The 27615-nt window shown below is 42.6% G+C and overlaps 1 long non-coding RNA gene across 2 annotated transcripts in view; it reads right to left on the bottom strand.

Annotated features, from left to right (window-relative positions):
• The window catches only part of LOC114061773, a 229262-nt gene that overhangs the window by 184661 nt on the left and 16986 nt on the right, over window positions 1-27615 (bottom strand). For both annotated transcript variants that reach the window (XR_003572209.1, XR_003572208.1), the window contains one exon: window positions 23647-23752. This is a non-coding gene — a long non-coding RNA (uncharacterized LOC114061773). The remainder of the gene's footprint in view (window positions 1-23646; window positions 23753-27615) is intronic.

Here is a 27615-nt window from a genome sequence, read left to right as displayed (position 1 = left end):
TTTTTTGAATACCTGATTTATGCATCCCTCTGATGCACAGTGTCGATGGTGCGGCGGATGCGGCTGCTGCATTAACAACGGGCTGCATCAGCACTCAAATCTTATCTTGTTAAATCAGACAAATGTAGCTCAATGAAAAGGAAGGAATAAATGCCTGGGACGGTTGAAAGGAGTGAATTTTAATCCTGTTTGTTAGGGGACTTTCATGGCGGGGGCTGAGTGGCTGAGGCAGGAATGTCCACCCAGAGCTCACGGGGCTGTGAATTATTACACGCTTGCACATCCAACTGCACACGCGGCGTGTACAAAAGGCTCAGCTCCTCGTTTTGTTTCCACACAGACAGGTAAACACCCCCACGCCGACATCCATCCGTATACAAACACACCCCTCTCTAAAACTGCAGAAATAAACGCCTTTTAGCAGAGGCAGCTCTGTGTTTACAAAGTGTCCCTTTCCGTCTCTTTCGGATTCCAGACCCACCCTTAATTGCCTGCTTTGTATACAATTTATCATTTCGCGCGGGGAAACAAAAGTTATCGCCTGGGCTGAGTATCCAGCACTAGATTAGATTCCCCGAGTAATTATATATGTTTCTATGATTTCTGTGGCTGGATGGAGTGCTGCCGTCGCTCTATACACAGTCAATATTAATTCTCAAGGCAAGGAAACGTTCCTGTGTTTGCACAATCAACGAGACCTTTAGAAATAAGCTTTCTGCCAGCCAAGGAAAAGTTTCAATGGCACACACTTCGCAGCCTCTGCCTGGGTATTTACAATAAATGGAAGGTATTGTTGGAATTAATTCTTAGGGAAGGCCCTGATTCATTCACTGTAATTTGAATTCCCTTCTCTGGTAAATTCTCGTATTTTATCCTCAAACTGGAAGTTGGTAAAGAACCTTCGTTTGTCTACAAAAACGCATTTGGGAACACACAAGGATCACAAAGCTCCTGTACAAGGCTGTGACCAAGGCAGCAGCAGCAGCAGCATAAAGCAGTAATATGTACAAAGCCAAGCTGAATCTGGAATTATTTAATTGGCTCAAAGGTGACATTTCATGCCCAGTAAAACACTGGAAATACATTATTTAAGCAGGCACCAGCTCAGTCCTCACTGCCTGCTTTTTCCTCCACGACGACTAATTACAACAGGAAAACAAACACTGCCAGGGGCAGGTGCCGTGTCTGCAGCCTCCTCCCCGTGTGCTGAAGCACCAGGGGACAGTTCCCCACTCCTGACATCACTCCTGCCCGCTGTGACGTCACAAACGCTATCCCCGTCTGCAGGGATGGAGAACGAACCAGCAGGAGGGCTGAGAAGGGCCTGCCGTGCTCAAACACCACATGTAACACCTTCTGCACCTAAAAAAGGCCTGGGAACGAGGCCCTGAGCACAGAGGGAGCAGTTTGAACGCTGTGTTTCACCTCCCTTTTGACTGAGCGCGAAAGCTCATCCTTAAATTCACGGAATATAAACATTTTAGAGTTCCTATCTCGAGTGAACTTAACCCAGCCTTCAAAAAAAAAGAGTAGTAAAGAGAAGCAGTGATGGAGGCCCAGACAAGACAGAGACAATTCATTATAGACCTTTTTGATCCAATTATCCAGGAGAGGTTGGGATATGCAGCCCAAATATGTGCAGTGTAATGGAAGAGAATACAAATAAAGGCCACGGTTTCCCTTTTCCTAAAAGTTCCAATGGCTTCCCTATATCCCATGCATTTTAACAAGTGTGCAGATCAATTCAAAGCCCTATTTCTGTTTAGAGAACAAAGGGAAAAAGGCCTATTTGTACCAAGAATTCCAAATTTAACTAAGAAATAAGAGCTAATGGCTCTGAGTGCTTTGGAGGGCTGTGCTGCCAAGAGGGAAGGTTCCACTTCCCCACTAGACTGGCGAGCACTCCACAGTCTGCAGAGCCAGAGGTCTTCCAGGGGAAGACAGGAAAGGCTCTTTGGGTGTGTTTTGGGGAATTTTACACAATGGACAAGAGCATCCCACAGATTACACGCCCCCAGCATCGGTGGCTGCCATCCCCCCACAACTGCTGGTCTCAGGCTCAGGAGAGGCAAACCAACCGGCCAAACCTTGGGGAAAATCCAGAGAGAATGAGCAAATCAAGATAATTGTGCTAATTACCACGAGGAAAGGGCTCCCCCTCCCCCGTCACGTGCGGGATGGCGGTAAATGAGCGGCAGGCCTCGCTGGGTGCCGGCATTCCTGGCGGAGTGGCTCCATTACAGCCCCGTCCCCCAGGGTCACACGGCATCAGCCGACTCCTTTACCCCACACGTGACGAGCTAAGGACTCACAGAGCGCTCCCCAAACACCCCCCACGGGGATTCCCGTGTCCGCAGGAACTTGTGCTCACTTTCAAACTGGGGGGGTTCGGTTTTTCCTTCTATTTTTTTCTTTTTTTTTTTTTGGTTACGTTTCTCTTGCTCGAAAAATCAGCCCCACAACATCCTTAGGGTCACGGAACAGTGACCCCATTGGCTGGGCTAATTTGATTGTGCCAGAACAATAGCACTGTACTCCTCTGGCAGCCAAGTGCATGCTAATTACGCGATTTGCCCTTGATAAGACCTTGGTGGGTCATTCAGCAGTTGTGATCTGTCACTGACTTCTAATCATGTATTATCGTCTGGGTGAGTCAGAATGGTACCCTAAGCTTTCTGTCTTTACAGCAATGTGGCACTCTAATTACCTTATGCCAAGTGGATATGCAGAGACTGAATTAAGTGATCACTGTGATTGCCTTCAAAAAATCTTCTCTTTATCCTTTGTGTTGCTTCTCTGCAATTTACATTTTAAGATGCCGAGAAGCTTTTGGTGAGGCTGGAAACGCCACTCTCAAAAAAAATAATGATTTTTTAATTTAAAAAAAAAAAAAAATTAAAAAGCATAACACCCATTCCTAATGATATTTAAATGCTGCTAAACAATATACCTCAATAAGACTCTCTCAGTAAACTTGTTGAAATTATAAGACATCCTTTACCTTTTAATCTGCAACCAAAACAGACACGAAAGGAAAGAAGCCTAATCTCTTCCCAAAGTTTGAACGCTTCCGAATTGCTGTTTAATGTGCAAAATTAATTATAAAGTGATTTTCCACGTTAATTCCGCCCGTGAAACGTACAGGTGGATACAACAAATACTACAGAGCAAATATAGAGATTGAAAAGCTTCGCCACCTCGTTCAGCGTGTTTGTTAATAACACTCAAGATGGGCTGGTTGACCCCGAGTCTCACCAATTCAGGCCCAAATTCCTCCCCTTTTGGTTAAGGAATTTGGTGGCTGTTTTGAAGGATGTACAAAACCACCCCCATATTTCACCCAGGACTTTAAAAACCAGTTCAAGCTGCACCACACTCCTCTATTGTTGCATAGCAACTCTCAAAAACTACAGAGCAATCTGTTATGGTAAACCAGTCCTATTAACAGCTGTATTTGCCCAAAGAATGATCTAATGCCTTCTGCAACGAAAATGCAGTGAAACGTCTGCAGGTTAAACAAAGTAATGATTTCTAAAATTTGATAAGACACATTTGTCCGAATCACCCTGGAAAATATGAACTCTGGAGTGCTACTTGAAAGTTGTCATAAAGCACACAAACACACACAAAAAAAAACAAACCTCACAACGGTAAATTTATTGTACCACTAACAGAAAATAAGGATTTTCAAAGCTTTTCTGTATTGTATGTCAATATTGCGGTATAATTTTTTTTTTTATAGAAACAAACTGGGGAGAGGGGGGAAAAAAAAAAAAAAGTCAATAAAAACCATAAAGGACAATTGAGAAAAAATTGCAAGCCTTATTTTCCTTGAATCACGTGGTACCCAAGCAGCATTATTTGCTGAAACCTTGGTTTGTTTGGGGGTGGAGGGGGAAGGAGAGAGAAAAAGAGAGAGAGAGAGGTAGAGCTCCTAGAAATAAGATGCAGTCCCTGGGTGGCAAAACAAAAGAGCCCAAGAAAAAAAAAAAAAAAGGGGGGGGGAGGAAAAAAAAAAAAAAAAGCTGTAGAAAGTTGACACAGCCAAGAATAATGGCTAAATCTATCAAGTTTGATCAGGTCTGCTATAATGAAGTGGAGCTTCATATTCCAAGCAGGGACAATGAAGACAGAAGTCAGGCTCTAGAAATGTGCTGCTCACTTTGTGCTTGGAATATGCAGCAGCCAGCAGGGAGCCACGAGATAATTACACAGTATTTGTGTGGTTCCAGGGAGCTTCCTGCGCAGGTTGAATGCCCGCGCTGTATTAAAAGGCAGCACAGTGAAATGTTTTTAATGAATATTTTTTTGTCAGGCAAAGAAAAGGCATTTGAATGATTTTTGTGTATGCGGGGGAAGGAGAGGTGGAACGTCGCTGTCAAAATGCGGGTACCTTTATTTGTATTTACTCCGTTATTTACAGTTTCAAGAGCCTGATGTCCCTCCAATAATACAAATCATGACGCCGGGTTAATGTTATTTAGGGCTAATGGCACACACAGTCCTAACTAACGGCTGCTGGTGGAGCGTTTCGCTGAAATCCTGCATCAAACTGGCTTGGAACTACTTTTGTTTTTTATTTCCAGTAGGAGCTGAGATGTTTAGACACATTTAATCAGAAAACTCAAAGAAGTAACGCAGATGTTGATACTTACTATTCAGTAGCCCTTGGCAGTGATAGATCTAAAACCACGAGAATACATTATTCCAGCGCTCTGTAATTCTCACCTACCAGATGTGAGTAATCCACTGAATTAAAACCCCCAGACAGGAGAGCCACAAACGCTCCTTTGGCAGGGAGAGCCATCCTACCGATCAAAACCCAGACTTGGGTGAAAAAGTTCATTTCAAAGGCTTTTCTCTGGTCCCAATTTCAGTCTTATCTCCACCTGAGCAAGCTCCTGTTCTGCTCACAATGGAAGCCCTCCTGGCATGCACAGACTGAGACAATGTGCTGTTCTGGGCTGCTGAGGATCCTCAGGAGAGATCAGATAAGGCCCTTCGGATTCCACGGAAACACAGGTGCAAAAACCCTCCTTCCTGCTCTAGAGCAACTCCCACACATTTTTTGGGGGGATAAAAATTAATTTTTAAACAAATACCAGGGTCAGTTTTATAATGAATCTGTGATTCAATGGAGAGAAATTCCCTGGCTGAGAAAAGAGGCCCAGGAATCCTCTGGCCTTTCCCTGGGGGGATCAGCGTGGCCTCTCCACCTGCACTGCCCATCTCCTACCCACCCGAAACGTGGGCCTGGATTGAGAGCACTGATCACCAAAACGCCAAACAAAAAAAGCCAAAAGCTTTTGCTCCTCTCTAGGGATTTTCTTATACATACAAAGAAAAAAAAAAAAAAGAAAAGGAGATAATTTCTGGACAACTTGGCAACAGGGAACGCAATTAAAAGGAGTCACTTCTTTGGTGATGACACTTCAGGTAACCCATGTAGCAGCAGATACAAAGAACTGCCTCACATCATCACACGTAGGGACAACTCTCACCCTTCCACATTTTCAACTCTGTACTTGCAAGAAGAACAGGGAATATCTGTGATTACAGCCCTAGGAAAAAGCACAGTGAAATAGGAAGATGTTCCACCTGAATTCAGTTCCTGAAGGAAACAACCTCACCGCTCAAGATAATGTAGCCAAAGGGGGGTTTGGGTTTTCTGTTTCAAAGGACATTAGTAAGATTTTGAGTAATTCTGCTACTAGAACTGATTTTAAAAGTACCCATGAAGAGAGGTTGGAGCGTGCTCTGATAAAATAACTGGCCATAAACCAAACCCCAGTGTAACCCCAGTTACTTCCTGTTTGCTACAGATTCAAAAGCATCTATAAGTTGTTCTTTTTAAAACAAACTAACAGACATACCCTAAACTCCAAGTTGTGAAAATTATTCCTCAGAAATGATTTTATTTTCAACTCAAATATTCACTTCTTGAATTTTAATTTTTTGTGAGATCTAAATTAACCTTCCTTGAATCACCAAGCACTTCAGCAACGTCACCTCACCCTCGTTACCTGCAGGGACTGATTCTGCACCGTCCAACAGCACATTCACCACAGGCAGCAACAAACCCTGATGCAAAAGGGAATAAAAGATGCAACCCCTCCCCTTTTTTGTTTGCACTCCCATTTTAGCAGCGCTCAGTGGTACAATCTCTGCCGTGATCAAAGCACTACACTGCAAACACCTCTCTGAGAACCATCAGGGCTTTATTTTTTGCCAAGGAACTGAACGCGACTTCTGCTCCGCTCTTTTGTCTACAGCGGCTCTAATTTAAAAGGAAATCTTTCAATTACCAGATGAAGAGGTAAACAGCTGTCACATTTGGAGCCCGTGGAAGCAGCATAACCTACATTCCATACCCCTGAGCAAAACAAAAAAAAAAAAAAACAAACCAGAAGAACTTCCTCTGCCACAAAGAAGGTGATGGGAGCAAAGGGAGAGTTCTCATTTCATTCCTGGCAAGTTTGTAAAAATTTCTGCAGCTCTAAAGGCTTGAGCCCCCATCTCTTAAATGGAGGGGAAGATCATTATTACTGCTTTGGACCTCTGGTTGGAGGATACCCTCTGTGATCAGAGCAAAGAGTTGCAAATAATCAACCACGACGACTCACGTTTGCACAGTTTCAAACAGTACCTAAAATATCAGAGATTACAGCCTGACACTTCTCAGGAACTGAGCTCTCCTACACCCACCACCACAGCACTGGGAGCTCGGTGCATGCACAGCTCATTTTTGTTTCACTGTTGTTCCCAATAAGCTGAAGGAATAATCACCTCGCTGGGTCAGATGCTCGTTGCCGTTCCGCCTGTCCGTTTAATTCCGTGTAAGCCAGTGCATTACACCAGGTTTACAGGACTCTGAGTGACACCGGGATTCACCAGGGGCAGTGGAAGCCACTTGGGTCTACACAAGTTGGAGAGAGAGAGCAGAATTTAGCCCTCTGAAACGGAAAAGAAAGCTTAACACCACCGCTGCTGTGCAACGCTCCTCCCTCCCAGCAGCCACATAAACTGGGTAATGCGGGCAGAGCCGCTTTTTGCATCTGTGTATTAAACAGTTATTTTGCCAATATTTATGTGCCCACGTCCCTGGGCACGAGCAGAGCCAGGGACATCGACCGTGGGCTGTTGCACGAGATGAGCTTTGTATCAAAGGGGGAAAAAAAGGCTCCTCTCCATCTCAGATGCTTTATTTTATTCAACCAGCTCTTTTTCACATTGTTATATCCAGTGAATGTGGCACGGCTGGATTCAGAGAAGAACCTTAAGCGTTATCATAATGCTTAGAAGCAATGGCTTCACACTGTATAATCTATCAAAGGTGTCAGATTTACAAAATGCAGATTTTCTGTCAAATTTGGGCACTATAAGCACTGTATCTTTTCACTAAGGTGCTGACTGCTGTTTTAATGAGGCCCTTTGGTGGCTGTAAAAAACTGAAAGGAGAGGATTATAGGGGTTACCCTTGGTATTGTCTATTTGTCTTACAAATTTCACACTAACTACCAATTACATAGCCATAAACCTTTTGGCTACTTCAAGCTATATGCCATATAATACATAAAAAATACGCTGTGTTAACCTCTCCCGTATTATACGAGTAACTCCAGCCACTGATGCAAGTAACATATCTAATGAAGCCAATAATGAGCCTCTTTAAAAGTAGTCTTGTTATAGGAATAATATTAGAGCAGTTCAGTTAAAGGCTAAGGTCCATTATGGCACACTTCCTGTGTTCTCCAGTCCCAGGTCTGCAAAGATGCTGACATGCTAATTCAGGCTCCAGAAGGGCATTAATCTCACAACCTTCCACTTGTCATGCTTAATGGGACATCCTGCCTAGGTGAAATGAACCTGATGTATTCAGGTAAACATAATTTAATAAGGGGGGGGGGGGGGAAATAATAAAGGAATAGCCAGGGTCTGACATAATGGCAAGGGAAATATTTATAATTTATTTATATTTCAGGGGAGAGGATTGTTAACATTTGGCTGAGAAGGAAGCAGTGTAAGAAAAGGGCAAGTAACGCAGAATTTGTTTAAAAACCAACCGAAATATTAGTTCATTTAAAGGAATGCGTTAATTTGGAGGAGGGAGGGATGCACTAATAACGTGGGGCTTGGAGCACTTGAGTGTAAAATAAGAGATCTGAAGCTACAGAGTATGATATTTAAAAGGCAAGCATGAATGTCAGTGCATAGCTGTATATCCTCTTTTGGCTCTCATCAATCATAACTCTAATAAGCCACCTAAAATTACATCACGAGATACAGAACTGCACCAAGTGCAGCGGTTAAAGCAGCACAGGCCCCACTGGCTGGGTGGGAAATGCAGGACCCACCTCCCAGACCCCAAAAAAGCACCTGGACACAGGACACACAGGCCTGGGGGTCTGTGCTGCTGGATATACAGATGTTTACGTGGCCATTCCTTGGATTAGCAGGAGATAAAAGTACAAAGTGCAAAAAAAAAAAAATACTGTCAGCTACTTACGAAATAAATAAATGTTACTTTGATTCATAAATTGCAGTCAGTATCCAAGAAAAACAAAGCATTAGGGTGGCCCCCTATGTGGTTTAACGATGGACTGTTTTACGTTTTACCCATAAGGGAAAGTCTTTATTTCCCCAAAATTCACCCCAAAGACTAAAGGTTGTCTACATATTTCTGTGCTGCGTGAGAAAGCAGGATGGAATCATCAGACACTCACAGGGAACAAAACTATTGCAGATGCTGCTCGGTGACTGGAGTGAAGAGGGGGCTCCTGAGGAAGCAGAACACCCCCAACACTGCAGAGCAGGGCTGTTGTCTGCAACCTCTGGGGCCTTTTTAACAAACTAGAGCTTCATTCCTCTCATTCCTGTACAGCTCAAGTATCACCAGAACATCAGAAGCTCAAGGGAAAAGCTGTGCAAGTTCTTCGGCTGTTGTCAGGGATTTTTTTTTTAACTGGAGCCACTGTCAGTGGGCTCACGTTGCATCACTAAGATAATGGTGTTAAGAGACCAGAGAAAATTAGGTAAATAACCAAGTGTTGTGTTTGTGGAACAAAAAAGTGGCAGTTGTGTCACGTTCCAGAAAGTGAACCAAACCACCTTCCTTCCAACAACAACTCCCTTTGCTCTGCTTCCAGTTCCATCTGACAAGCAGAGCCCAAACTGCCCTCGTTTCACTCCAACGAGAAGAAATCACAACTTCACTTTTAACCACCAAGAAACCCCCAGAAAACAGGTATGGGGAGAGCCCTGTTCAGCTGGGCCCTCCCAGGCCTGCACACACGGGCGTTAATCTTGCTAAGCCTCCAAACTCCCGCTCCAAACAGGCCTTTGGTGCCTCGGTGGCTCCCAATGCACCCTGTGACCATAAACATGTGGGTGTTTTATCTAGGCTGATTTCTGCAGGCATTTTCCCCTAAAGGCACTAATAGCTGCAGTTGCAGGGGGCTCCAGGGTGCCTGGTGGGTTCTGTGTGAGGCTGGGGCTGTGCAGGACACACAGAACCTCCCAGAGCTCTCAGGGGCACATTTTCCCCAGCTTCTTCCCTCAACTTCTCTGGCTGTTGTCAGGCTGCTCCCCTCTTTTTTATTTATTTTTTTTTCCCCTCCCCATTCAAAGGGGAACCCTGTTCTGCTGGACATAAACTCAGCTCCGCAGAGCTGGATAAAATATGTCACCTTAGGCACCTGAATTAATAGTTTGGTTACGTACTTTGTTAAGTCCTTACTATAGATCAGAATAACTGTGCCAGACAGATGATTCTTTAGAGCTAACATTTGAAAAAGGTGCCAACGCCAAGGGCCCTTTGAGATACCACTGAATTACCAAAACAACCAAAAAAACCAACCAAAAACAAAGATTTTTTTTTCCCTCCTGCAGCTTCCTTCAATACCACAGCAAATATAATATCGTGGAGAACACTGGCAAGGATTAAACACTTGCATGGAGTTGCTAAAGCTGCAATTAACGTTCATGAAGCTATACCTTAAGTGGCAAGGAGCTCCAGTAGGAAGGGGATAAGTAAGAAAAACGATCAGCCATCGAGCTCTCCCCCATCCAGTCCATCGGGGTATCGCCTCTGCAGAGCTCCCCGTACTTTAAACCATTACACAAAAACGATACAAATCTGCAAAGCAGGTGTTCCTTGCTGCGGGAGCGCTGGAAGTTGCAAGGCAAACAACCCAATTTCAGCTTCTGCGGAGAGCGGGGAGTGAATTTACTGCTCAGCGATGCGTCGAGCGCGGGGAGGACACGAGCAGCGGGAGCTTCCAGCGGGATGGTGCCATTAAGGCAGGAAAGACTTCCCGCGGCTGGGAAGGAAGTAGTGGAAGGCAGGTGATGGAAGTGGGGCTCTGCAGAGCAGCCACGGGCCCGCCGTACACGTTAAGTTGTTGTTTTCTGCTCAGCTAAGCAGCAGAGAATTGATATGTTCGCAGTGAAGTGCAATGACAATTAAATTGTAACTGACCTACATGTTACCGTCATTACGCTTTCTCTCTTTTACTGCTTTCCCTCTTATTTAATCACACAGTATGGGGTTTTTATTAGGCTGTAATGTTAAAATCTTCATCCATTTAGCCATAAATGTTTGACTGGATATCTATCAGACTTCCCCGCACTATACAAACAAAACCATTTTGCTGAATCATTGTTGACTTGTTTGTGGCCTAATTTAATGAGTGTAATAACTTACAGGACTACCCAGTTAACATTTCGGAGCCCAGAAAAGACCTGCTAGCATGCAGCAAGCTACTGTATACGTTTTCTATTCATATCACTCCTCTTTGCAGTAAATTTTATGCAATAATATGCACCTCTTGCAAGGCTCCCTTCTGCTTTTACTCAGCCCAGGTTGAGCTCTCCATAGCCATCTGCAATCCCAAAAAATCAAGTGCCTCAGCTTTCCATGGAGTTCCAGCTAAGAATCAGGTAACTGCTTGCACAGAAATCAAAACATCAAGCACAAGAAGCCTCTGTACATGTTCACTGCAACCTGTTCGTGTATTAGTGAGGAGGAAAACACAGAACTAATGAGAATACTGATGCAGAAAATATTTCTAAGCTACTCCTAAAACTGAGGAAAACGAAACCTGCTTTGCCAGACCTTATAGCTCAGATCAGGTGCTTAGGCCAGGCCTGCCCGAGGAAGGTGAGGATGGCCCTGAGCTCAGGGATTCCACAGCAGCCACGTGTTCAGCTAAGGGACACCATGGAGAAATTCAAACCAGTGGGTTTGAAGCATCTGCATTTTCACTCCATTATCTTGAAAAAAAAAAAAAAATCCTTCTTGTCACTACCTACACTCTGAGATTCATCTGACAGCCCTGCAGATCAATTAAGTAACAAACTAAAGTCTCCATATTCATACACCAGTTTAACACATACTTGGCAACTCCGAGGCGTTTTGCTGCCTGTGAGGCCATAACTCAAACACCAATACACACAGAGAGTGACAGTTTGTGAAGTGTAAACACTGGAATTTTCCATTTTCCACACAGAAAAATATCATTTCAGTGTGACAAAGGGATGCCACGGGTTCTTTTTTCTTTATTGCAGACATCCCTCGTTAGTGGAAACAAATCAAACTACGTTGTGGAGTCTCTACTGGAAAAGTTACGCTGTTCTAGGTAAATCCCAAAGAATGGGTGAGTCTCAGTTGTCCCCAGACACATTCCAAAAAACTTGTTTTATCCACAGGACAAACAAGCCCCAGAAGGCACCACAAGAGGTAAATGGGATCAGCGAGAGAAACCCCATCAGTGAGAGTTATCCAATCAGCCTGTGTTACCAGATGCTCCAAGTCACCCTCTGATCAACCTCTGTGTCAAAGGACTGAACAAAAGGATTTTGGATTTAGGACAAAATGGACGGATTTACCATTTTATACATATTTTACCTGAATGTCTATGTTTTTACTGAAGGTCATGAACTCCCAGTAAAGTGTCTTTAAAACACACCATATGAAATAGCCAATATTTGATGATTATTTCTATTTTGGTCACTTAGTTTTACCACAAAGTTAAGGGCTTTGGGGTTTTGGTTAAGCCTGTAGCATGAAATGCACTTTTTATTAAATCAATAATACTGGCCTACGAAAGTCCCATAAATGATTTAATTGCAGGAAAGATACCCGAGTTTAACATACAGTTCTATTTGGTTTTAAAAACCTTTAAATATCTCAGTAACAGCAAAAATGGGTAAATTGTCAGAGAACAAGTGTGTTTCAAAGCATTTGCAGGGCTGTGATTATTAGTTTTATTTTGAATGGGTAACAGCACTCACCATGTGGCCTGGCAAGTCACACTCAAGATTTCTATTATTAAATCGCACAACCTTAAATATTTGATTTTTTTTTTTTCATTGGTGTTCCTGACTCTCCTATTCTATGTGCAGGATTGGAAAAGGGGTCTGGAAGTTAAAAAAAAAAAAAAATCTGAGGGAATAAGGCTCTTACTCTCAACTTTCCTGCAAAATCTCCACCAAAAAGGAAATAATCCCACATTATTTTTTTAAAACTTCAGTCACTGATGTTCATGCCTCGGGTGGAAAACTGTGGCAGACAAACTGGGAGCCACAGTAAGACCTGGGGAAAAAATCCAAGTGCCTTTATGGTGGATGAAGATACAGGAGCTGGATGAAGGGTTTAGAAAAGGACAATGATCTTTGAAATCACACAGTCCTGAGACAGAAAGTGAACTCCAACAGCGCTCAAGTCCCTCCCTCACTCCCATCATACTCTGCAGTGCCAGGTGATGCTCAATTTAAACATCACACCTTCCTCCTCTCTGGGTAAACATCGCTCCAAAATTATCCTTGTGGGTCCCTTGCAACTCAAGATATTCTCTTATCCTAAACCCCTCCTTTGGCAAAGCTTCTCCCCAGCTCTACAGATACACCCTAATTATTTAATCAGTGTGGCTGAAATTCAACGTTGTTGGTTGCTACTTAACATTCCTTGTAAATGGCATTCATCAGTGTCAGGAAGGAGACTTGCCGTTGTTACAGTAATTTCAATGGGTACCACATGCTAACTGGTGTTCTTGGGGCAAAAATCAGGCCTTTAGAGATCTCTAAAAGACACCAGAGATAAACTAACCAAATTCCTGTCCAGGAAGTGACAATTTATCAGAGATGTAATAAACCATGGCCGAAATGCTCGTTGTAAGCAGCACATAATGCGGTCCATGAAATGACATTTTAGCATCTCTCACTCCGCTCTCCTGGAGGTTTGCTGACAGTGCAGGGAAATGCTCCGCTGATATTTAACAGCCCTCAGCTCCTTTGTGGTCCTTTGTGGGACTGCAACTGGATGCACTCCAGCCCATTCCCTCACCAGCCCTAAATCAGTCAACTCGGACATCCGATGCCACTCCGTATTCTTTGATTAATTTCAATGCTGTGGCTGTTTTAACTTCTCAACATTATTAACTTCCAAAGCATCCAGGGAAACAATCTCCTCCCTTCCCAATTCTCCCTGCACTTCTTGGACGCACACACCTCATGATAAACCTTCTCCCAGTCCTAAGGAAGCAGCACCAGCTGCAGAAATTTAACACCTGGAGACTCCTTAACCTTGATGCAGCAGAGACAGGAGTACATCAGCACCTCCTACAGGAAAATTGGGACGAACACCACACATGAAATAACAAAATAAAATAATAGATTCATCTTCCCGCAGCTAAAGATAAATATTAAATAATCCTATCTGCTTCTGGCTGAAAATTAATTTCTTCCAAGGCAAATAGTGTAATACGTATAGGCCTTTCAATTCCCATTTGGCAAAAAGCCTATTTTCAGTATGCAGTACATAGACTTTTGGAATACTGGAACTGCATTCATCACAGACACACTTAAACAAATAACATGTTCTTCCTTCGGGTACCAATTCGCTGTGGTCTAGGAAAATATAGATCTGTTTTACAATATCAGTATTCCCACCCAATCCAGATAGCCAGATTAGAAGCAAAGCTCTTTGTTTAATATTTAATTAGCCCAGAAAACCATTCTGGAGGGGTTATCTCCAGGCACCCAAACGCCTCTGCAAAGCAGGACCGAAGCTGACAGTCCATCCTCGTGTCCCGGCGTACAGAACCCCGAGAAACACCTCCAGTTCAGGATGGAGCCATCCAGGCAGCACTCCTGATTAATTCACTGCCTGAGAAAGGACAGGAGAGCAAGCACAGGGCATCCCAAACCAATAGTCCCTGTCTGGGCTCAGATGTGAATGTCTCCATCTCCCAGGGCCTGTGTCGTTCCCGGCTCCCCTGAACACTGATCACTCTCTGTGCCTGTGCTGGTGGGATGACTTGCCAGGGGAAGTGTTTTGACAGAAAGCCTGACATGCCATGACATTTTGCAGTCTTGTCAGCTTCCTGGCAATACACATAATTCTCCACCTTCCCACGGAAACCCTCCTCTCCTGTTTCAGAACAGCACCCACTCGTCTCTTGCACCACCCTCCACCTGTCCTTTTTTTCCCCTGGCATGATTCAGGTGCATTTGATCCTTTCTTGGCTATTAAAACATCCCATCTCCATGCTTGGAGCCCTCATGAGTATAAACTGCTCACTGCCCCTGGCTGGAGAGCCTGGATGTCTTCCCAGACCTACGGTGTGACTCGTGGGGAGGATCCTGTGCGGGGTTAAGAACTGGACTCGATGATCCTTGTGGGTCCCTTCCAACTCAGCATATTCTGTGACTCTGTAACTCTTGCCCAGACAAGCACATCAATTTACAGATTTACCAGCATATTCCTAATTCCAGACTGCTCTGTGGTGCAGCCTGGGCTCTGACAGGAAGTTTGTAGCACTGCATTTTTACTCTGAAAACTTTCTGAGATCTCTTCATCTCAGTATCTTACCCAGGACCTATTTGGCAGTATCCAAATGAGCTGCTCTGTTGCAGGATGCACAGATAAGATATTAGACCCAGCTACCATGGTGATTGATGTTCTAAAAATATCCAAGTCAGCTGCACTGACAGATGGGTTAAATATATGGCTGCACTATACCTGGATCACAATCTGTTAGGATGAGGATGCAGATAAGGACCAGCGAGTGTAATTCAGTTTGGAAAGTTTAAAAAAAAAAAAAAAGTTTACACCCAACATTATGAAACTCTATTGGTTTCAAATGTTAAAAAAAGGCTTCTTTTTCATTTTGTCATTCTGATCTGGCAACTCTATCTGGTGCCATTATGCACACGAGGAGATGACAAATATGTAGATTGCCGTGGTAAGGAGAAGGAATCCAGTTCTCAGCAAACGCAACATGACAGAAAGCATTTGTTGCTGCTGCTGGAATTTGTGTATCTAAGCATTCTGTGAAGTCTAATGTGATCTTAGGCTGCCTGCTGCCTTGGAAACTAGTGGTCAGATACTCTCAGCAGTGGGCATAACCAGCTAGAACATTCTGATTAGATGGAATTTCACGGAACTGAAATATTTCACACACTGGTTTCACTGAATTCCTGTCAAGGACTGAAAAAGAGAAAAGCACTCCTTGCAAACAATCCTGGGGGTTTGGACACTGGGATGCTGAGCTCTAGACTCAGAGCCCTGTGGGACCAAGTGATCTGGAATTAAACCAATTGCACTGGAGGTCAACAACAGGCCGGTCCAGTTGCTCACAAAGTCAAAAAAGATGTAACTTTCAGATATAAACCAGAAATCAATAAATAAATAACCACCAAGCACATGCTTGTTTTCTATGTTGTTTGCCTGTCTTCACTGCAACCCCAAAGCCTTGAGAATTCAAGCAAAATGTGTCCATTTGCCCAGAGGCAAAGCACTTGGGTTACGAAAGAGCAGTTCACACAGTGGCTGCTTTGCAAAGGATCTAAAAATTCCTAAAAACTCAGGTAAGGAGAGTTTCACTTCCTCATAACCTCCCTCTGGAGGGACAGAAATTCATTTTGCTCAGATACAACTTCCAGGTTACGAGGCTGAACAAAGAGCACTGTTACTGTGGGCTCAGCAAGAGGGAAGGGGGAAAAAAAAAATAAAATCCTTGGGTGTGTTTCCTCCTGTCCCACCCTCTGCAGCCACAAGGCGTGGAGCTCGTGTTTTCTTTGCATCCACACCTGAACATTTCCCACCTGCTCCTCCCCTTTCAGTCATCCTGGTTTTACCGCCTCAAATTCAATACTTTTTTTCTAATCTATTACGCTGTTACCTCCCATGTCTTTAAACTGTGCTTAAAAGCATGCTAAGAACTGGTAATTCTTTAATGGTTGTTCACTTACAAGCGATTGTGGGTCATTACACAATCATTTAAAGGGCATTAATGAGAACCATTTAATGGTTTTAGGAGAATATCATTGTAAGGGGACAGGGGAAAAGTTACTGGCTGTAAATTTTTATGACCATTTCTTACAAAACGTATTACTTTAAAGATTTATGTATGTAACAATGAGTACAATAAAAGCCATGCTAAAAATAATTTGAAATCAAAGTAATGCATATAGATAAGGCCCCCACTTGCCGCAGTTTTCCAAGCAGACAGGAGGATTTTCTTTCTTTTCTTCTAGAAACCTCACAACTTGCAGTGCAGCTTCAGATCTCCTTTATGAATAAAGTCAGAGCATTTAAAAAAAAAAAAAAAAAAAAGCTCAAGTCTACATTTTAACAAGGCATAAATTGTCCTTAACGGGCCACATTTTATTTTTACTTTTCACTCATTGTTTTGCATAAAAAGTCAGTATTTCCTCACTTTTTCCTCGGGTACAGCACAATCAGACAGCTCTTAAAGCAGAATGTAAGGGGAATTACTTTTATAAAAGGCAACCTGAACTGTACATTTGGTTGGCCTTTCATAACTGGAAAACAAAGGAGAACTCTGCACACCAAAATTAAAAGGCTGGCTATTTCCCCACAGGGAAATTCTTTATTACTATACTAGACCAGAGCATACCTTCAAAACTACAGAAACTTATTTTGAAAACTATTCATATGGACGCATTAACCTTATTAAAGTGCTTTAATAACAAAACAGTCATCATATTGTGCCTGGTTTTGTCCATTTGTGATTCACATGGAATATATAATGAGGAAGACAATGCCCTTTTTCCCCAGTATTCTTGCATAAGTAGGAGAATATTTCTAATTAAAAGGCAGAGTTACTACAGCACATGAATTGAACTCAACCATATCTCTAGAAATGCTGATATTTTTACTGTTTGCATTAAGTAAGGACTGTATTTCTCCCTGAATCTGACCCAGTACCCATTACCAATAAGATTAAGATTTAAGATAACTTGGTCAAAAGATGGTGAATTATAACTTTTAATTAAAACGTAGGAAATAGTTTCTTTAAAATAAACATGGTAATACTTTCAAGATCATTAATTTTTTATGTAACCAACAACAAAACCAACCTGAATATTTTAAAGGGCGACACTGCAGAGCCAAGGAAAAGGGGATTTTTGAAAACTTCTCCATGCACTGAAGACAAGCAATGCAGCTCATCTGCAGCTTGTGTGTCTTTGGAAACGCTGCTGTTCTTTTGTGGTGTGAGCCTTCCACTGCCTCTCCAAAATGCAGCTTAAATTCCAATGGAGATGACAGTGATATCAGACTGACTTATGCTTTCTTCACCAGCTATTTTACTGTTTTGTTCCCATTTTGAGATGCCTGAAGAAATTCAGGAACTGGACTGCTCTGATTTGCTTTTGTGTTCGAGACTGTGTAGAAGTGTTACTGATGATTAATATCATGTGAAATGGTGGCTGTCTCATCCTTTCTACAGATAAACATTCCACTGGCTTCCCAGGAATATCTCACTGCTGTGCTCGTAGCTCAGTCACCACAATTCTGCCTAATGCAGGAGCAGAATGGAACTGATTTTATTTCAACTGTAAAACATCGGGAGGGAAATGAAGGGTCTGAGCAAGTTGGGAACTAAACCCATAAGACAGATGAGAGGAATCCAGCCCAACTCTGATGCAATTCCTCAAGCTATTTCCCTGGATGAGGCACAAGATGCATCTCCTCATCCCAAGCCTTGAGCTGCCCCATGATTCTGTTTCCTGAGCTCTTGGGAGCAAGAAGCATCACCCAGGCCTGGCTGTGGCACAGCCACAGGACAGGGATGGGATCAAATCCACCTTTACCTGCAACCTGAACTGGGAGTTAAACCCTGAACTGCTGGAAACAAAAGGGTAACACACTAAAAAAAAAAAAAATCAATGGGCCACTTCATTCCCTGGTTTTGTGATCCTGCTCATTACTGGCACTTTCCAGCTCTCCCCCGTCTTATTTTCCACTGGATATTAATCACTGCTAACTGTATTTCCCCATGCCAATTCTTCACCTCATCAGAAAACAGCACCTGCACTCCGAGCACGGAACTGGGAGATTCATAAAAATCAAGGAATGAAATGGCACATTGGTTTAGAGTGTCAGGCTTTCACCTCCAGGAATACCGGACTGTGAAAGAGGAAAGGGAGGGGGGAAAGTGGGAAAGAGAACAAGAAGCAGAAATCTAAATCCAGATAATAACAGGGACACAGATAGAAAGGATGGGAGAAGAAGATAAAGATGCAACCACAGCATAACTGAAAAAAGAACAGGCAAGAGTTGGGTGGATGAAATATTAGGAATTACATGAAACCATTTTCTTTATACACCTGCACACATTTCCATGTGCTACAGCACACACTAAAATGAAGAGAAAGGGGAAGGCAAAGCACTGAAATTGCTCTCTTTTCTCCTGTAGCCCCACTAAAAAAAAATTGGAAAAAAAGGAGGAAATTGAATGCCATAAATATATTCAAACAATAAAGTTTTGATTTACAAGAAGAAAAGCAAATAAATTGTGAGCAATGATTTGAGGTTGCAGAGGTCTCCAAACACAACACGATTTTTATTTGTCATGTGTGTTGCAGTGTTCAGACTCACTGAAGTATATTCAGAACACAAATTCTGCCTAGTTTTTTGAAGGTATTTTGCTTTGCTTGAGCTTTTTCCCTCCTCTCAATCAAATGGGCTGCACAGGCACCTTTGCAGTTATGATACCATGAGACCAACAATTACAGGACAACGTGCTGTAATTTTGCTGCAGTTGTTGACTTCACACACACACACAGAAGTGACTCTTCTTCAGAGCTTTCTGATTTTTAATCATGTTTCCTTTGGCTACTCATAAAAACACAAACAAATATCTGTACAACTCACCTCATGGTGGGCAGAGTCCTAAACCTGCTGTATCATGGAATGCAGTGAAAAAGAGAAGATGTTTATGCAAAAAATGCACTTTGCCTTAAAATTATCTTAGTCCAGTGGGAAACGTCCTACTGTTCCTATGTGTATACAGACACACACAAAGCTTGAATTCATCCCATTGTCCCTAAAATGATTTCAAATAGCCCTTCTATCCAGCTACAGCTCTCAGGTTCCTCTTCTGCCTTTGCAGAAACAGTTAACTGAGAACGGGTGGAAAACGGAAAAAAAGGTATGGAATTCAAAGATAATTAATTTACTATATATTTCCAAGGTATCAAACCTTAAAACACCTGTGAGTATCTGCTATTTTCAGCCTTCACTCAAAGTAGCTGCCAATACCCACAGCACGAGAACTGAGGAGTAATTGCACAGATCCTGGGAAAGCCAGAGGGACATTCAAAGCAGCGTCAATCAGTTTGGGCTGATCCCTGACATTTTAAACGCAGATATAGCCAGTGTCCTGGAAAAAATGATCTGGGAGTCATCACAGAATGGCTTGGGTTGGAAGGGACCTCAAAGAGCACCCAGTAAGGCCCTGGCACAGGTTGCCCAGAGAAGTTAAGGCTGCCCCTGGATCCTTGGAAGTGTCCAAGGCCAGGCTGGACGGGGCTTGGAGCAACCTGGGCTGGTGGAAGGTGTCCCTGTCCATGGGAGGGGGTTGGAACGAGAGGATCCCTTCCAACCCAAGCCATCCTGTGATTTATGACATCACTCCTCTTTCTCACGGTATCAGCAGCCATTGCTGCTACATTGCTCTGAAGTTCTGGTATAATATCTCTGCACAATAAAATAGTCCATTTTGCCCTGTGTGTGGATAATTCCATCACACTGACACCTCAGCTTTCTTCTGCCCACCACACCTCTGGTGCATTCAAGGAAAAGTGCCCAAAAATGCTCTGACAGAACAGCCTGGGTTTATGACTGGGGCACTCAAGCAGTTCCTCTGTCAATCACTGGCACAGCCCTGTCAGCTCCACCTGAAGGTGCAATGGTGGCAGAACTGGTGTGCTAAATTACTTTTTTATGGATCTAGGAGCACATCTGTAAACTGTGATACAACCAGTGCATTCTATGTAAACTAAGATACAACCAGTGCATTCTACAAAACGAGTTGGGGAGCACAAACTTCCCAGCTTCAATCCCTGCCTGAGCCTTGGGAGTCCCTGAAGGATTTACCTCTTTGCTTTTGATTCCCCCCATGCGTCACTGGAGAATAACAGCACTTACCTACTTCACAGCGAGGCTCTTGTGAGAGCTAATTAATGTTTGTTGCACAACACTTTGAATTTGCAAAATGTCATTTAAGTGATAAGTATTATTGCCATTATCATCAGCGCTGTCCTGGGTACCACAGGCACACGAAGGCGGCTGCTCTAAGAGCTACTTCATACATTAAGGACAAGGAGCAAAGTGGAAAAAAAGCAGCAAATCCTTTTCCTTTTCTTAAGAACAACAAGTGCTTAAAAAGAAAGAAGGAAAAAAAAAAAAAAAGAGTGGTTGACAACATCTGCTTGCCTTGAAGATTTCTTTTTTAGGGTCTGTTCTCTGCTACGCTCACTCTGACTTGTCCCCCAAGCAGCTGCTCCAGCTGGTTGTCAGTGGGACCGCTGGGTGATGGCAGTGGAACCCACCACACTGGGAGCTGCCTGAAGCTGAGATGCTGCATAGGTGCAGCTTAATAAGCGTGTCTTTCCCCAGCTTCCCTTCCTGTGGAAGCTCATCTCCCTTTTTAATTTCGCTTTCCCCCTTTCTAGACAGCAGAGGTAAGGTCAGCAGCCAATGATGTAATCAACTAGTTAGGAACCTGCTGCAAAGTGCACCACATGAGATAATAACTATATTTAGCTATAAAATTTCAACGTGGATTATATTTCAAAAATCTATTTATACAACCCCTTTTGTGGATAAATTAAAAACTATTCTAAGTATTCAAACCGGTGGGGGAAATAAAAAAAAGGTTTAAATTATGTCCAAAAGGTAAGGACATGATTCAGTACATGAGGAGAGAGACCCTGAAGGTTTATCCCCTTTCAAAAGGCAGGGATTTCTAGAAAAACCCATTAGTTGTAACCCTTGGACAGATTCACATTCAGTTTGGACCTTGTCCCCTACCAACTCAGCTCACCCTGAAAATCTGGAACTGCAGCACCAAGGACTGTGGTTCTCCGGCACTTTTCCCCTCAGGAAGGTGCTGGGGAACCAGCTCCAATCAGGAGGATATTTACATCCAGATCAATGGGAAATGAGACTACCCAACACACATACCGTGTCCTGCACAATATTTTAGTGTCCCAAACCTATTAAGAGCTATGAGATTTATACCATGAAGTTCATGTACCGTGTTGTAATTCACATTTAAAAGTTGCCTTGCAGCTGCTTCCCCTTGGCCTGCTCTTCCATTATATCCAAATTAATAAAGCCTGTAACCTGCGCATTCCCATGCTAAAGATAACGAAGGAATGAGGGGTGGGTGGGGAGGGAATAATGACAACAAAAAAATCAACACTAAATGATACTATTTCTGAACTGCTGTGATTGTCTGAAAAATTTTGGCTTAATGCATCTGTGATATTGTGTGTTAAAAACAAAATCAGTGCCTCAGCAAGGGACCACCATGTGCAAACTACAGAGAGCCCCAATTAGGATCTTCTCCGTTAAACCCTCGGTGATAGCACAAAACTCAGACGAAAGTGTAATTAAATAGGTACCAGGATATAAATCACAGAGGTTAACTTAAAGCTCGTGAAAATAGCCCTTGTAAATAAAAAGTGAAGGTCTCGACACACCCAGCACACGGGGCTGACAACAGGGGGACACAGACAGACCGGGCTGGGCTGCCACCCCAGCAGCTGAATTCGTATCTCCTGCCAATACATGGAATTTTCCTTCCTACTCAATGGGAAGGAAGAATCCAGAAACACCAAGCGCATCATGGAACGCAAATTACTGAGGGAAACCACCTGAGGCGTGTGCAAAAGCTGCTGCTGCTGCACATCCTCCCTCCCCTTCGGAAGGGGTAAGAAAAAAGCTGGAGTGGAAGGAGAGTCGGTGTGTACAAGCCAAAATACCAAACAACAAGCAGGAGCAAGAACAACAGTGGTAAGGAAGGGCTGGGGGATGTGTTAAACATTCAGTGCCTTCAGAGAAAGCGCCTCATCCCCTCGAGTAACAAGTGCAGCAGCCCCAGCCTTTATTTACTACATATGCACATATCTTTGACCTATATTTTGAGAGCCATTACGAATCCAGAATACGGACAAACAAAAATAAGAAGAGGGGGTTTTTTTGTTGTTGTTGTTGGGTTTTTCCTGTTCTCTTTTGTGTTAAATAGCACAGCCTCAAGCCATTCCTTACAGTTGCAAGCCTGTTCAAATGAGGCCTTCAAAGGCTGGAGGCTGAACTCTCCCGGGTGGACTCTCTTGTAATCATTAGGCTAAGCAGAAACGCAAAATTGCTGTAAACAACAAACTTATAAAAGAGAATGTTAAATATCATGCCACCAAGTCAACAGGAAACTGAAGCTCGCTGGTACACAAGTCATGGTCACGAGGCGCGCTGTGCTCACATCAAAATGTAACTTGGTTTTCTTGTGTTTATTCTTCTTCTCTGCTTATTACTTTGTGTGAGAATGAAAGGCAGTGGGGGAAGAGAAGCAAGACAACAACAACAACACTTTCAACTGCCTTTGGCCCTCCTACAGCATCAGGAAGACAAAGAAAATCATACGCTGCAAGTTTATAATCGGTAAAAAAGGCGGTGAGAACTCCCCCAAAAAAGCACAAGCCAGAAACAGCACACTCTGTGTTGAACGGCCACTGATTTACCTTTGAAGATGGAGCTTTTTCACGTGATAAAGAACCTGAAGAACACAGCCCTTTAGCAGACAAGAATTAGGTGCCTGCCTGCACATCCTTTCCAAGTTGATCTTGGATCAACTCCTCACTTTTGCCCCAAAAATATGAAACTTGCTGCAGATGCCACCGTGCATCTCAGCTGCTTAATGAAACCAACTGAGGAACCTTCTCGTTCTGGAACTAAAGGAAAAACTTGATTTTTGTGACCTCTAATACCGAAACTAAGGGTCTTGTGACCAAAACAAAGGCAAAAGCATTTTGCCCTACCAGCAGGTGCCTCTATCAGATAAACAGTGATTCACAGAGTTCTTTCCCAGTGGCATAAAAACCAAAGTACATTCACTGATAAAAGTTCCCAAAAGAAAGTCCACAATCACAATTCACAGAACATTCTGCATTTCAGCTCAAAACATCTTGAATTCCTGGAATTTACAGTAGAAATACATTCATTTAAAAGGAAACAGATGAAATCAGAATTATTAATAAACTTGCTGCTTGCAAAAAACGCTGCCTTATAAACAGAATATTTACTGAAAGCAGTTGTGTTCCAACTATCACACTTACCTTTACAGCTGTTTTCTCTGGATAATGAGCCTGGGCTTCAGGAGCTTCCACACTTTGCTGCACCCAAGTATGGCAGTTATGATTTCTAAGGCAAACTGCACCTAACCTGTGAAAAACAAAAATAAACTTTCAGTTTGTGCACTGCCCGGCAGAAAGAGAGAAACTCACGGCTAAAAGGACTTTGATGAATTAAGTTTTCACTACAGGTGTCACTTTCCAGCGAGCTGCCTGTGCTGCTGGAGTTCTCTGGGTATTCCTTCTCAGCACACTCACTAAAATCATTTAATGCTGATCTAATTCACTTGGCACTGCCCCTCCACGGCTTTGGCTGCAATAAGCACTTCTATCATTTACAGGTTCCCAACCACTAATCCAAGTGGAAGCAGCTGTTCTCCTGCCCCAGTGTGGAGGGAGCTCTGGTTGGCACCTTGGCCACAGCTGCAGCACGTCTGTGCAGCTCATGAAAAACACCAAAATACCACCCCAGTTCAAACCAGTGAGGTTCTGATCTGTACCACCACTCCTGTGTCATGAAAGAAGTAACCCCCTTTGTTCTCACTTAATGCATCTGTTGTAAGGTTTAAAAATTAGTAATTTCTTGGTAAGAATTACAGTCTGTAAGTTTCCATCCTTATCTCCAAAGCTTCCCTGATTCTAAGGAAGCGGCAGAATTCCACCTTCCCCCACTGCCACAAACATCAGGCTTCAGAAAGTAAAACAACAGGTAGAGCTCCACGTTTACATCCACAAAGATCCTTTGGGGAGCGAAGTTCCTGGTATTTATCAGATCCTCCAACACAAACCTTAAGCTCCAAGCACAACCTGCCTCTCCCCAGGAATATGGGGAATGGGATATGGGAGTCACTACGTCCACGGGAATCCATACAGGGCCTTAAAAGCGGTAAATGCAAGAAGGGGTTCGTAACACTTCAATCTTTAAGGTGAAAGTTGGTCTTTATTTTTTCCTCCTAATTTATTACTTTCATTTTGCAAGGAATCTGCTCTACAACCACCAGCCATTACTGAGCTGTTCCAGGAATCCAACAGACGTGAGGAAGGGACCCCTCCAAGCATCCACAATCCCTTTCCCGTGTTCCCACCTTTCAACCACCACAGATGAACCTCTGCCCGTGGAAGGAGGAGGCCCCACAGAGCCCCGTCCTGAGAGGGAACAGCTCAAACCAAAGCTCAGCTGAAACGTTCTGCTGGATCAGTTCCAACCCCAGCCCCCCATTCTTCGTGTTTTGACAGTTTTGTGATGTAAAATAGAACACACAGACAGCAGAAACACAATCAAAGTCTTTGCTACTCGAGTCTCTGGAAGTCTCTCCTGTTTATAAATAGTAAAAACGTATGTTTATGTAAAGGGAAACACTGATTTACTAGAACTGATTGCTTCACAGTCTAATTACTTTTCAACTGGCTGTTCCAAATTAAGATGTCATTGATGGCTTTTTGTGATATATTTCATTTTAAGCAAATTTATTCTATAATAGAGCACATCATAATGGAAAGCAGAGTTTCCACTCTTCCCTCCTCTTTGTAGCCTGATATCTTGACAAGTAAATTAAATTTAGCAGTTAAAATGCTTCCATTAGTAATTTTATTAAGTTAATTAAGGAATCTCTCTTTCTGAATTTTAACTACATTCATTTCAGCACAACCTTGATTTTCTTTTTTTCTTTTTTTTCTTTTTTTTTTTTAATTCCATATATTTAGTAACCATGATGGTTTCTAGGACAAACAACTGCCTATAGAACATTCTTGAGACTATGACAAATTCAGATAAGAAAAAAGCCAGAAATCTTAGAATAACAAAACCTCTTTTTTTCATTTAATTTTTTTTGCTCTACAAATAAAAAAAGACTCAAATCTAGGGACAATGATTGCTGCGAGCAACTCCAAAAATTACAAATCACATCAGAAATTACACATCTAGAACATTTCTGCTCTAGAAAACAGGTCAAGATGTGTAAATCAGTGTCAATAAAATGAGAATTAGCTGAACCCTCACCTGTTGCTTAAGCTAAATTCATAACTCCTGGTTGATGGAGACTCTGCACTTTATAAATAATGCCTTAAATTTCATTTGCCTTTTTCATCTTTCAACACAGAAAAGGCACAGATAGAACCAAATATTATGAGAGCAACTGTTCCCTTTTATATCCTTCCTCCCTGAAATGTGGGACTACGAAAAATTCCCTGAGATTTTCAATTGCCTCCAAAGCAAAGAATTCTGGGTAGTTGATATCCAAACTAAATTCATATATTGTAAACATGAATTAATCAAGTGCTTTATTTTTTCAGTCACCCCCACTGCAACGTGCAAGAAACCTCCGAGAGTAAAAAAAGAGAAAAAAAAATCTAATTTATCTTCTCACCCAAAGGAAGGGGATTTTTCAGTAAATACTCAAACATTTAATTTGCCCCAGGACTGGGGCCCGAACTAATGATAATGTCCACTTGACATTCCGTGGTCTGCTGAAAAGAACCGTCTCCAAGAAGTAAAATACGATTATTTAAACCCAAACACTAAGCACAAGGAAGGCTGACACTGATTGTGTATGACAAGGCCACCCAGGGGCACAGCTCAGCACGGGCACATTAACATGGACAGATGTAACAGTGCTCCCTATCACAGCCAAACATGCACCAGGCTAAGGGATAAACAACCGGGAAGGGGGAATTTATTTGCTGTAACAAAGATCCGCTGATACAGGTTTGGGGAGGGGGGGAAAAAAAAATGGCAATATTAAATTGGGGAGAAATGCTACAGAGCTCATTGATCCCACCTGATCTTAGGAGAGGGCAGAGAACACCTGCAGCCGGGCCCTGAGGACTGGAAAAGCTTGGGAGAAGGATGGCTGGGAGGAGAGGGGAGGAAAAACCACGTAGATGAAGCAACTGTACAAGGATCTCACATTAAATTAACTTCTTGACAGTGAACTACTTGGATATCTTCTTTCCTCTAGGACTGACCAACCTCCCTCACAGGAGCTTTGCAGCACACAGAGGCAAGAAGGGCCAAGGCAGAGGTAAAACTGGTAGTCTAAATCACACAGATCGTCTCTAATTATGTCAGTTGGGCTGCAAATAAAAGCAGCGATAAAACAGACTATTTAAAATCATGTTTATGTTGTACTGGGGGGAGAAGTGCCTATGGAGATGCTGATCCCACTCCACAACGCAGTTCCAAAAGCAGTGGGGGCCTTTTGCCAAGTGTTTTGGCTGGAAGATGGGAGTGAGGTCAAAACATGGGAGAATTTCTCTTCGAACAAAAGCAAACAGACTGTGGGGTTTGGTTTTGTTTGTTTTGTTTGTGCTTTTTTTTTTTTTTCATTACTAATGGTCAGAGGACTTGGGATGAAACTTTTCCCAGCATAAATGGTGATTTGTTATAAAAGTTGTACCTTACAATTTATTTCTGCAGAAACAGAAAAGCCTCAGAGAAATTTTCCAATGAGAAAACAAAGTTCATCACTTTGAATAAAAAAATGTTTTGTTTCATATTTAAAAATAAAAACATTGGGGGGGGGTTCCCCCTGCAATTGATGACATTCTGCATTTAGAGCAAGATTTTAGAATAAAAAAATTAAGCTGGAAAACACATGAAGTCTTTAAGTCTGTTTTTCCTATATAAAGCACAATTAATCAATCATTCTTGATATATCACTGGCATTAAAAAAAAAAAGCAGTAAAGGAAAAGTTTGTGGAGTGGATAAACTCTGTAAAAATCTTTTTTATTACAATGATATGATACACATGTTCTCAATTCATTTGGGCTGAAGCTTAAACAGTTTTTATAGGTAGAAAAATTGAAAAAAAACCCCAAACAAACAAAAACAAATACACCAAAAAATAACACAAACAAAACCCCCAAAAAACATAGTCTCCACAAAGCCATTTTAGAAGCAGACTAGACCAATTTCAGTGCATTCTCTACCCCATTTTTTTAGAAAGATTTAGAAA

The sequence above is a fragment of the Empidonax traillii genome, unplaced genomic scaffold (genome assembly GCF_003031625.1).
Source record: "Empidonax traillii isolate 1590-97213 ecotype Southwest subspecies unplaced genomic scaffold, ASM303162v1 scaffold357:size1057043, whole genome shotgun sequence".
Classification (NCBI taxonomy): domain Eukaryota; kingdom Metazoa; phylum Chordata; class Aves; order Passeriformes; family Tyrannidae; genus Empidonax; species Empidonax traillii.
This window is presented reverse-complemented; position numbering and strand designations above follow the sequence as displayed.